Raw genomic sequence first — 12,300 nt, forward strand, 5'->3', positions numbered from 1 at the left:
TGTTAATTAACAATTGTGAAAGACAAACCGGTGTTTTGGCAGAAAATCCACATTTGAGGTAAAACAATGACAGTTATTAAGGTGAGTTACTTTGATATGAAAGTATTTTACAGGTATTTCACCTACATGTGTTGCTGAGTAGCGGGAAATATTCCTCATGCCAGAAAACAATGTAAACTAGAACCGGAAAGTATTCACAGTGTTTCACTTTTCCCACATTTTGTTTTGTTACAGCGTTATTCCAAAATTTATGAAATTATTTTTTCCTCAAAGTTCTACACACAATACCCCATAATGACAATGTGATTTTTATTTATTTATTTATTTTTTTAGATTTTTGCAAAATAAATAAATCACACGCACGTAACTATTCATGGCCTTCGCCCTGAAGCGCAAAATTGAGCTCAGGTTCATCCTGTTTCTACTGATCATCCTTGAGATGTTTCTACACCTTAATTGGAGTCCACCTGGAGTAAATTCAGTTGATTGGACAGGATTTGGAAAAGCACACACTTGTCTACATATAAGGTTCCACAGTTGACAGTGCATGTCAGAGCACAAACCAAGCATGAAGTCAAAGAAACTGATGTAGGCCACTGAGACAGGATCGTCTTGAGGGACAAATCTGGGGAAGGGTACAGATACATTTCTGCTGCTTTGAAGGTCCCAATGAGCACAGTGGCTTCCATTGTCTGTATATGGAAGACGTTTGGATCCACCAGGACTCTTCCTCGAGCTGGCCACCTGTCTAAACTGAACGATCTGAGGAGAAAGACCTTAGTCAGTGAGGTGACCAAGAAGTCGATGGTCAGGCTGCCAGAGCTGCAGCATTCCTTTGTCGAGAGAGGATAAACTTTCAGGACAACCACTTCTGCAGAAATCCAGCAATCGGGCCTGTATGGTAGAGTGGCCAGACAGAAAGCACTCCTTTGTAAAAGGCACATGGCAGCCTGCCTGGAGTTTGCCAAAAGGCACCAGAAAGTCTGGTGCACCACAAGAAACAAAATTCTGTGGTCTGGTGAAACAAAGATTGAACTCTTTGATGTGAATGCCAGGTGCCATGCTTGAATGAAACCAGGCACCATCCCTAAGACATAGAAAGACATTAGTCAGGGAGGTGACAAAGAACCAGATGGTCACTCTGTCAGAACTCCAGCAATCCTCTGTGGAGAGAGAAGAACCTTCCAGATGGACAACCATCTCTGCAGCAATCCACCAATCAGGCCTGTATGGTAGAGTGGCCAGACAAAAGCCACTCATTCATAAAAGGCAGTCCACCTGGAGTTTGCCAAAAGGTACCTGAAGGACTCTCATGAGAAACAAAATTCTCTGGTCTGATGAGACAAAGATTGAAGTCTTTGGCATGAATGCCAGGCATCATGTTTGGAGACAACCAGGCACCCTCCCTACAGTTAAGCATGGTGATGGCAGCATCATGCTGTGGGGATGTTTTTCAGTGGCAGGAACTGGGAGACTAGTCTGGATTGACGGAAAGATTAATGCAACAATGTACAGAGACATCCTGGATGAAAACATGCTCCAGAGCACTCTTGACCTCAGACAGGGGAGACGGTCTATCTTTCAGCAGGACAATAATCCTAAGCACACAGCCAAGATATCAAAGGAGTGGCTTCAGGAAAACTCTGTGAATGTCCTTGAGTGGTCCATCCAGAGGCCAGACCTGAATCTGATTGAACATCTCTGGAGAGATCTGAAAATGGCTGTGCACCGATGTTCCCCAGCCACCTTGATGGAGCTTGAGAGGTGCTGCAAAGAAGAATGGGCAAAACTGCCCAAAGATAGGTGCACCAAGGCTGTGGCATCATATTCAAGAAGACTTGAGGCTGTAATTGTAAAGTACTCAGCAAAGGGTGTGAATACTTCTGTATGTTTGATTTCTTAGTTTTTATTTTTAATACATTTTCAAAATAAAAAAAATGTCATTGTGGGGTGCTCTGAATAGCATTTTGAGGGGAAAAAGTACTCAGTTTTGGAATCAGGCTGTAACATAACAAAATGTGGACAAAGTGAAGTGCTGTGAATACTTTCCGGATGCACTGCAAGATAATCCCTGCTCTGTGGATGTGTTGAGCTCACGTGGGTGGTGTGACAGTCAGATCGCCTGCTGCGTGTTCTGATCTGATCGTCCGTTTCATCCTGGAAGCAGCCTGTCAATGTCCGCACCGTGTGCGCGCTTGCTCGCTGCAGCCCATCTCCGCAATGATATATGTTTATATTTATGTCCATGCAAGGACAGCAAGCAGACACACGGGAGTCACAGTGGGCAATTGTTAGTTCATGTCTGTCGAAACATAGTATGTGTTGTCCCGCTGGGATGTCCAGATCGACAGATCTCCAAAGCTGCTTCTGTCGGCGGCCAGACCTCCTGTCAGTTCTGCGCACACACCAATGTGTCAGTGTGTATTTGTAAAGCCACACACGTGGGGCACTTAGACAAATTTCACTGCCAGCACAACAGTGATTGTCTGCTGACTGTTGTCGTGTTAATAGTACGAATGGCCATGCGAGCGGTGTGTGATTTTCGTGTGTGTGACCTGAAATTTGGCCGACACCTGCCGTGAGAGGGTTCGATGGGCTCACACAGTGCACACTCTGTCTTTCAGCCGCTGGTGTACAGGTGTACGAGGCAGCTACAATTTTACACATTTTGCACACGATTCCTGCTTCATGGGCACTTTATGCGCAAATTGACCAAATTCGCACTGTGTGAGAAGAGGCCCTAAAACGTCAAATCCATGTAAAAATAGTAAAATAAAATAAAATAAATGCATCACAAAAATGTGACTCATTTTATGAAGGCAGCACGAAAAAAAGCAGGAGACTGGGTTTTAAAAACTATTTCATTTATTAATCCAAATAGTTAAACCAGTAATTTTCATCAGTTTTTAACAAAATTTGGAGAAATTTGTAGCTTTGATTTTGTGTGTGTGTGTGTGTGTGTGTGTTTGTGCGCGCATTTGTGAACTGAACTTTTCTTCAGTGTCTTTCTCTCTCTTTCTCTGCGATAGCAAACAGGCAAAAAAACAACAAAAAAAAAAACAATTTTTTTCTTTATCACTGGTGTAAAATATGTTACCAAATAAACAATGATCCCCAGTCCACGTAATTTGGTTGCTGAGCGAAGAAAATTGTGATTTTGTGTGGAGCGAAATGTAGACGCAAACAGTTTTGAAAGCTGTGATATTTGCCGTGCTTGGAGTGTGTTTAGTGCATGTGGTGGAGTGTTTTAGCATGTGTACTCAGTGTGTGTTGTATTTTTTTTATTTAGTTAGTGCATCAAAATAATTGGGCGTTTGGAACAGCGCATCAAGTCTCTCTCTTTTTTTTGAACTGCATGAAGACGATCAAAGCGTGGAGCACATCATCTGTCTGAACCAGAGCGCGATCAATCTGTACAACTGGTGCTGCAAAACGCAAAATTTGCCAGCTCCTTCATAGTTAGTATGAATGTCTTGGTGGCTTCCCTCACTCATGCTGTTATTGTATAGTCACTGAGTTTTTGCAAACTCCTTACTCCAGACAGATTTATTTATCGAGCTATACTTTTTGAATTTCTTAAAACATAATGTAATGGAAGTCAAAGGACATATTGATTGACTTGGAATTGTTCATGTATCCAGGATCTAACTTGTCTAAAAAATGGCTTTATGAGTGATTATTATATATTATCACCCCAAAATGTCATATCAAAAATCATTATGTGTTCGTAGCAGAAACTTAGAATCAGACCTCACATGAACTGGAAGCAAGTGAATGGCAGCTTTAATGCAGAAAAATACATTGAAGTTTTAGAGCAGTATATGCTGACTTCAAGATGATATTTTGTCCAGGGACGTCTATGCATTTTTCAACAAGACAATGAATCATATTCTGTACACATTACAAAGGCACAGCTGCAGAATTGGATGGGTCTGCATGCAGTCCTGAACTGTCCACAGCTGAGAGTGTGGAGAATTTTGAAATGGAAAATGCAGTGTTGAGGTATATGCTGATCCTGTGCTGTTTTCCACACCTTAAGACATGCTTCCAGGAAAAAGAGAACAAAATAACACTTGAAATGCTTCATTGCTTTGTATCTTCAATGAAAAAAGAAATGGCAATAAGGACAGGCAATGCTACAATGTAGCAAATGCTTTATTGCCCCATGTGTTTTGGGCCTTAAATACAAATATTGATGTATAGTAACAAATTAATTGGCAGTGACCAGAAAAAGAAAAGAATACACACACACATACGGTCTTCAGTGAAACAGAAGTCAACATAAATGTCAGAATCACTGCAGTCCCCCCTCCCCCTTCCAACTTTCCTTACCATCCCAACCCTTTCTGATTTGAGAGTGTAAAAATAGTCCTCGTGTACAGTTTGTCCATTTACTTGTGGCCTCTTAAAACAAATGAAATGTGAATAAATCAAAATGTAATTACTAAATGGTTAATGCAACATTATTTTTCTTAAAATCCTTGAATTAAAGCAGAATCTACATTTCAAGCACATCTTTCATTTCAACTCTACTGTATTGGCATAGAAAAGCAAATTTATATATAAAAAAGGTAACTGTCCTCATGTGCATATCCTCCTGAGAACTGAGGCAAAACGTGTCTTGTACAGTCTCCGTTTAATCTCAGCATGAAAAGAAAGTTCCCGTCATCCCACCCAAACATGAGATATCTTGGGAAGGCCAGGATGTCCTCTATTGAGCACACCAGGACTTAGAAGGGTAGCTTAAATACATCAAAGGATATAGAGCAAGAACAAATGTCCACTACAGAGGACGTAAATGAATGGGCTGGGTCTCAGGAGGATATGGAGTTGCATTAGAAAGGTCACATGACATAAAATGTGTCCCAAGTTCCTGGGTGGATCTTGTGGCATCCCCAAGTTCAAAGTAGGAACATCCAAAGTATCCAGTCACATTTTGCCTCATGTTCAGTCTGTGCAATATTTATTAATTTCCTATTGACATCCTTTGGAAATTTTGCTCAGTATGTACTAAAATGATAGTCCATCATCAATCATCTTCATGTTGCTGTTGAAAATGTGCACTTTCTTGGTGAGGTCATGTGACCTACCATGTTTTATATTTCCTTTGATATTTCCATATTCTTTGTTGCATTACAAGTGATGGCTGTAAATTGGGGATAGTTGTCAGTTTGGTATTATTGGACAGCCAGTAGATATCACAGATAGAGCATTTATTGCATGTCTAATTTCTATCAACAGGTGAAAAAAGTAGATTAAAGAGTGCGAAGGAATATAGCGGATTATGCTATTAGGTGTCTCACACAGAACTCAGGAAAGCTTTTCTTCATCATTTAATTGATGCTTTATTAATCTGCAGTGCAATATTTACTGTTGCTTAATGGAGACTGCCCTAAATCTAGAAAAGTGGGATAATATCATGCACTCTTCATATATAATCTAGACATCACTCAGTGCTTTACGGGGAGATTAATACAGGAGGTGACGTGAGATCTTACAAATGAAGCGTAATTAAAGAGGCAGATGCTTGCACTCTGTAGGAGACCCCAAACAAAATCAAGAAGGCTCGCTGCATTTGGGAGCTCAGTGTAAGGCAGAAATGGCAAGTCCATCTTTGAGCCTCACATGAAGCAAACGCTGGGTTAGAATGAACAGAACTGTAGCTGTCCGTGTCTGCCTTGAATACCAATTTGCATTTTTAAAGAGTCTCCTCTCTGCCAAGGCTTCTCCAGCATGAAGTCCTGAATTGTTCAGGCCTGGAAAATCAACAACCAAATGTTCTGGTCATTATGACGATCATCTGAAATCATTTACTTTCCCTTTGCACAATATATAGCTTTCTAACACCCTTGCATGAGCTGTGCTTGTATAATCTTTTGTAGGAAATTCTGTTTTGAGCATACTTGGGGCACCCATGATTTAGTTTCTCTCATTAGATTCTCACCATAGTCCAGATTAATTTCATCATCTTCCAGGTTCCATACAAGTAAATGAAACAGGACAAAGCATGACAGGAGCCAGAGAAAAATTTAAACCTTTGGTGGCAGCTATTTCACTAGTGCAGTGCAAAGCCAAAGCTTTAGTGGAGGAAGGAATGTGCAAATGTTTCCTAGAATAGTTCTTGGCCGCTAAACCTACTTTGGAACATCATTGTGTTCTCCCTCAGAATAATAGTTTCTTTGTTTATTTTATACAATGTCATTGCTATTTTACTGCAACTGAGCCGCTCTCAGTATGCTGTTAACATGCTTGAGTTTTCAACAGGCCATACAACGAATGAGAAAATTTATGTATTATCTATTTTTTTGCCTTGTTTTTCCAATGCACTGATGAGCAATTTCTAATTTTATTGTACATTTGTACACAATCCCTGGTGATCACAGTGAGAGTAAAACTCTGAAATTAGTGTAGCGTGGCGCTGTGTTGCGTCACCTCAACTGCGGAGGAAGCGCTCTAAGAAACGGTCAAGGGCAGAAAAAGTAATCACATGCATGGATGGAGGAGGATCCCCCATGAAAGCAGATTCTATCATTTTACATATTCATGGAGCTTCTCAGAAGCCAGAATTGAGACGAAACTGAAAGAGATGTAACTTCAGCTGGAGAAATTTGACTGTTCACAAATGTCAGCCGCTTTTTTGCTCGTTTCCAGTGATTTACGATGTGTTTGCAGTGTCACAGCCTACATAAATGGAAGTTTTTCTATGTCAGCAACTTCAGACTTTTGAAAAGTGGGTGCCTTGTTTGATCCATTTCCTGCAGATCAACATTATTCTGCTGTTCGTACTCTGTTCAGTCATAAACTGGATGCTGATGTGGATATCTAGATTGTGTTTTAGACATCTGAGGAGGTCACAGAAATGTAGGGTTTGTCTCCTACCTATTATTATTATAGTTATTATCATTATTGTTATTCTGATTATTAGAATTATTATTTCGAATTTTTATGTCAAAGAAATATTTGTACATTATATCATCAGGCTCCATCTTGACATCGGACACACAAACAAGTAGCACAGTGGGGATAGTTCAGTTTGGGTTTGTCTGAGCGCAGATTATCATTTAAGCAGTGAGAAGTACTTTTACAAAGCCAGGTGCTGGACATAAAGTGGTTGTATTGAAATTGTTATTTAGGGATGGGCATGTTGTAGTCCAAAAGTAATATCAACCAATTACAGAGTCACCTGTCCATTCCCTCAAACTGGATTGTGCCAAGCCCTGTTTTTTGTCACCAAGCTGTCAGTGGACAGCGGACGACAAAGCTCCCTGAGGTGAAGCAATGCAGCAGCATGGTGAGGTTTTGTGTTACTCCATGAGTGTTTACTCTTATTTCATTAAAATCTATTCACTTTCTGTGTGGATTAAAAGGTCCCAATAAAGCCCATGAGTGGTATGGTGTGGTAATTGATTATTATTATTTTATTATTTATTTATTTATTTAAATCAAGAGCAGCATAACAGATGTTACCATCAAATGTACATGCTAGTGAGGTGCAACAGCTTTGAACATGGCTGCATGTCATTATATTATTTATCATGTATGTTATCCGAACAAAGACAGTGAGCAAGAGAAAGACATTTTACCTCTTTTGTATTTTTTTTCTCCTCCCTTCTAATGGCCTATTTTCCTCTCTATGGTGGCCATAATACACAGTCATATTAATACACGAGTGCACACAACTGGTCAAGATGCGTACAGGCAAGCAGGGTGTATCTCCATTCTGAACCAGCTTATGTAAGATGTGTTTGAGTGTTGTGCTCTTTATACATCACAGTGCTGGACATTAATTCTGGCTTTTACCGGTCTAAGGCGCAAACACTTTCTGGGCCCAGTTTCATAAAGCAGTCTAATCTTTTAGTCTACTAAGCTTACATAGTCAACTAAGGTTTGTCGTCCAACATTATCCATCTAATCTCCGCTTCACATCAATGGCTAAACTTGTAGATTAGCCATTTTATGTTCGTCAACAATTTTCATGGTCATAGCTGCCTCACAAGTGCCGTTGCCACGAAACACCTTGAATGTGCAACAGCTTTGTTTACGTCCGGGTTGGTCCATCTGCTACAAACATGGCCAAGTCTGCTGCAGCAAAGAAATGCTCCAGACCTCTGTGTGCGTAAACATCTCCAATGGATGATTCCAGTCCTGGAACACCCGCTCCCACCACAAGTCTCTCCTTCCTTCCTCCTTCATCAAGTGGTGGTACATGATAGCTGCCTTTTTTGAGGTAAGGCACTAAAGTTTTGGCAACTAAAATAAGATTAGCCTCCTCTGTACCAGGCTAAAAATTTCAGCCGGGTAACACAAAACTTTAGCCGACTAAGTGCTTTGTGCAACAATGTCAAAGGATGAGTCAACTAATTGAGATTAGTCCAATAAACAAGATTAGGCTCCTTTATGAAACTGGGCCCTGGTGATGGATAATAGCGATGCACCACCTCTGTGCCTGACCATATCTCACTCACAAATGCAACTTATATGGTGATACAGAGGACACAGGTGCTTGGCAGAAAACTTACCACTGTGTCTGGTGAAGAGGAGCAATAACAGATGTACTGGAATGTGTACAAGTTTTTGCTTACCACTGTCGCCTGAGTGCTTGCTCTGGGGGTTCATAAGGTTACGCCTTACTTGTGTGAAGCGCCTTGGTCCAACTTGGTTGTGATTTGGTGCTATATAAATGAGAATAAATCAAAATTGAAAACAGTGTTTGACAGTTGGAAGATGGGCCCATCTTGTTTGTGTGTTGGCACAGTTGCCCAAATGCAATACGTCTTTAGCAATACATGACAGACATTTGATTCTTACTCTCCAGGTACACTCTGGGCAGTAGATGAGATGAGCTCTGTACATATTTGGTGTTTGTTAGGTTTATATACAGACTCCTTAGCAGACTTTTAATGAGCCTTTCACTGGATTCATGTGTGTTGGAGCAGGGAGACAACTAAGAGTGTCAGGAAGGTAGCTCTTGAGGACCGAACTTGAGCACCCCTGATCTAGATGGTCACTGGTGAACTTCAAATGGGCCTGGACATGTGCTGGCTTGAGCAGGGGGACCTTGTGTGCCCTGCAGGATTTTAAACCATGACAGCATAGTGTGTTACAATGGTAATCTTTGCAACTGTGGTCCCAGCTCTCTTCAGGTCATTGAGCAAGTCCTCCTGTGTAGTTTTGGGCTTTCTCATAATCATCCTTACCCCACGAGGCAAGATCTTACATGGAGCCCCAGACCGAGGAAGATTAACAGGCAGCTTGTGTTTCTTCCATTTTCTAATAATTGCACCAACAGTTGCCTCACTAGGCTGCTTGCCTGTTGTCCTGTAGTCCATCCCAACGTTGTGCAGGTCTACAATTTTGTGTCCTTAGACAGTTCTTTGGTCTTGGTCATGGTGGATAGGTTGGAGCGTGATTGACTGAGTGTGTCAACAGGTGTCTTTTTCACAGGTGACAAGTTCAAACAGGTGGAATTAATACAGGTAAAGAGTGCAGAATAGGAGAGCTTAAAGAAAAACTAACAGCTCTGTGACAGCCAGAATTCTTGCTTGTTGGTAAGTGATTAAGTACATATTTCATGCAATGTTTGCAGGTGTTCAAATACTTATTTGCAGCAGTAACATGCAAATAAATTATTAAAAAATCATACATTGTGATTTCCGGATATTTTTTTTTTAGATTATGTCTCTCACAGTGGACTTGCACCTAAGATGAAAATTTCAGACCCCTCCATGATTTCTAAGTGGGAGAACTTGCAAAGTCACAGGGTGTTCAAATACTTATTTTCCTCACTGTGTATATATATATATATATATATATATTAGGGGTGGGAAAACATCTTAATCGCATTAACTCAATGGCTTTCTGTGATTAATCATGATTAATCGCATGGTATATGTGAAACCCAAAAATGAATTCAAAAGCCGCTTAAAAGCAGTTTTATTTGAAAATGTAAATGAACATTGCATAACTTTGAAAATGTAAATTTCAACTGAAACACACTAATGAAATCAAATATAAAACCACTGGCAGGTCATTTGTTATCCTGTTTCATATCAAAATAACAATATTCATGTCCATGACTAAATGTACTAAAACAAATACGTCACAATTGTACACATACCACAATTTGATATGTGTACAATTGTGATGTATTTGTTTTAGTATATTTAGATTTTGTTGTGATTTGGCACTTTATAAGCCGATTAAATTGAATTGAAATTGAACATTTTATTGAGTCTTAAAGTAAATAAATATGAATTTGGTCACTGGATCCTTAAACTTTGTACATAATGAACTCTACATGGTGAATCCTTGATCTCTGGACATAAATAGGAATAAACAAAATCTGTAGTTTTTGTCAAAAGCATTTCCTTTCAGACATTGGCATGAATGTGTTTCCATATATCTGAGCTGAGCTTACAGCTGCTGTGCTTAAAGCAGCGATTCATTTTGAAGTTATTAATTCCGACCGGACACTGTCTCAGCCGCGCAGCGTTTCGAGCTGTGTGAACTGAACGGAGGATGATTCTCGTTTCTTGACAGCAACAAGACAAGAGTCCCAGTTAGTGACTTTAATCCACACAAAAGTGACTGACGATATTTTAATGGCTTTGTGAGGGGTTAAGAAGCGGCTTGCCGTTTCTGAAGAGCAGTGAATCAAAGAACCAACGAGCTACTGGATCGAAGCATTGCTTCAATGGTTCATGGTTTCAAAGTGGAGCCGCGCTGCAGAAATAGTTTATTACAGACCAAACCCTGAATATCCGACTTTATTGCTGCTCACAGATCTTCACCTGTTTTCTAAGCCTAGCTTCTACTACTCTTTCCCATAACTTCATGCTGTGGCTGATCAGCTTTATGCAGCTCTGCACATCACCCTTGTTCTTGAAAATAGGAACCAGCACACTTCGTCTCCACTCCTCAGGCATCCTCTCACTTTCCTACATGCTTGATAATGTTGGAGCATAATCCTAATATGACAATAGATGGTGTCCTGGGGAATCTCCTCCCAGATCTGGATGAGGGCATCACTTAGCTCCTGGACACTCTGAGGTCAGATGGACTGAAAGATATTGTTCCAGATGTGTTCTATTGGATTTAGGTCAGGGAATCATGAGGGCCATTCAATGGCATCAATGAGGCTGGGCATTGTCATACACCAGGAGGAAGCCAGGACCCACTGCACCAGCGTAGGGTCTGACAATGGGTCCAAGGATTTAATCCCAATACCTACATAATAACAGTCAGGGTGCCATTGTCTAGCCTGGAGAGGTCTGTGCATCCTTCAGGAGAGATGTTTCCCCAGACCATCACTGACCCACCACCAAACCAGTCATGTTTAATGATGTTGCAGGCAGTATAATGTTTCCCACAGCATCTCCAGGTTGAACCTGCTCTGACCTGTGAAATTCACCGGGCGCCAGTGGTGGAACTGCCAATTCTTGTGTTCTCTGGCAAATTCCAATCTAGTGCCACGGTGCTGGCCAGTGAGCACATGGCCCACTACAGAATGACATGCCTTCAGGCCGCATCATGAAGTCTGTTTCTGCTTGTTTGGTCAAAGACATTCACACCAGTGGCCTACTGGAGGTCATTTTGTAGGGCTCCGGCAGTGCTCATTCTGTTCCTCCTTGCACAAAGGAGCAGATGCCAGTCCTGCAGATGGGTTAAGGACCTTCTATGGCCCTGTTCAGCTCTCTTAGAGTAACATCCTGTCTCCTAGATTCTCCTCCATGCGCTACAGACTGTGCTGCGAGACACGGCAAACCTCCTTGCACTGGCATGTATTGATGTGCCATCTTGGAGGAGTGGGACTACCTCTGTAACCTGTGTAGGGTCCAGGTACCGCACCATGTTACCAGTAGTGACACTGACCCTAACCAAATGCAAAACTAGTGAAAAATCAACATGAGGAGGGAAAAAAATGTCAGTGGGCTCCATCTGTAAAAGCATTCCTGTTTTGGGTGTCATCTCATTCTTGCCTCTCTAGTGCACCAGTTATTAATTTCATTAACACCAAAGCAGCTGAAACTGATTAACACCCCCTTTGCTACTTAGCTGGAAATGTTTGTCAGTTTGTTCTCAGACCAGATCAATATCCCACAAGTTGAACTGACTTGATGCTATACTCTGATTAAAAAGTGTTCCTTGAATTTTTGATCTCTCTCTATCTATTTATCAATACTTTACACTTATAACATCCACCGAGGATGTAATAAAATCATCAGCATTTATCTGTATGTCTGTTTGTCTGACTGTTAGCAGGATTACACCAAAAATACTGAATGGATATTGATGAAATTT

General features: G+C 40.9%; 1 protein-coding gene across 3 annotated transcripts in view; it reads left to right on the forward strand.

The window, feature by feature from the left end:
• pcdh11 (protocadherin 11) overlaps positions 1-12,300 on the forward strand; it is a 514,163-nt gene that overhangs the window by 12,849 nt on the left and 489,014 nt on the right. The window lies entirely within an intron of this gene.

This window comes from Thalassophryne amazonica, chromosome 11, assembly GCF_902500255.1.
Source record: "Thalassophryne amazonica chromosome 11, fThaAma1.1, whole genome shotgun sequence".
NCBI lineage: Eukaryota > Metazoa > Chordata > Actinopteri > Batrachoidiformes > Batrachoididae > Thalassophryne > Thalassophryne amazonica.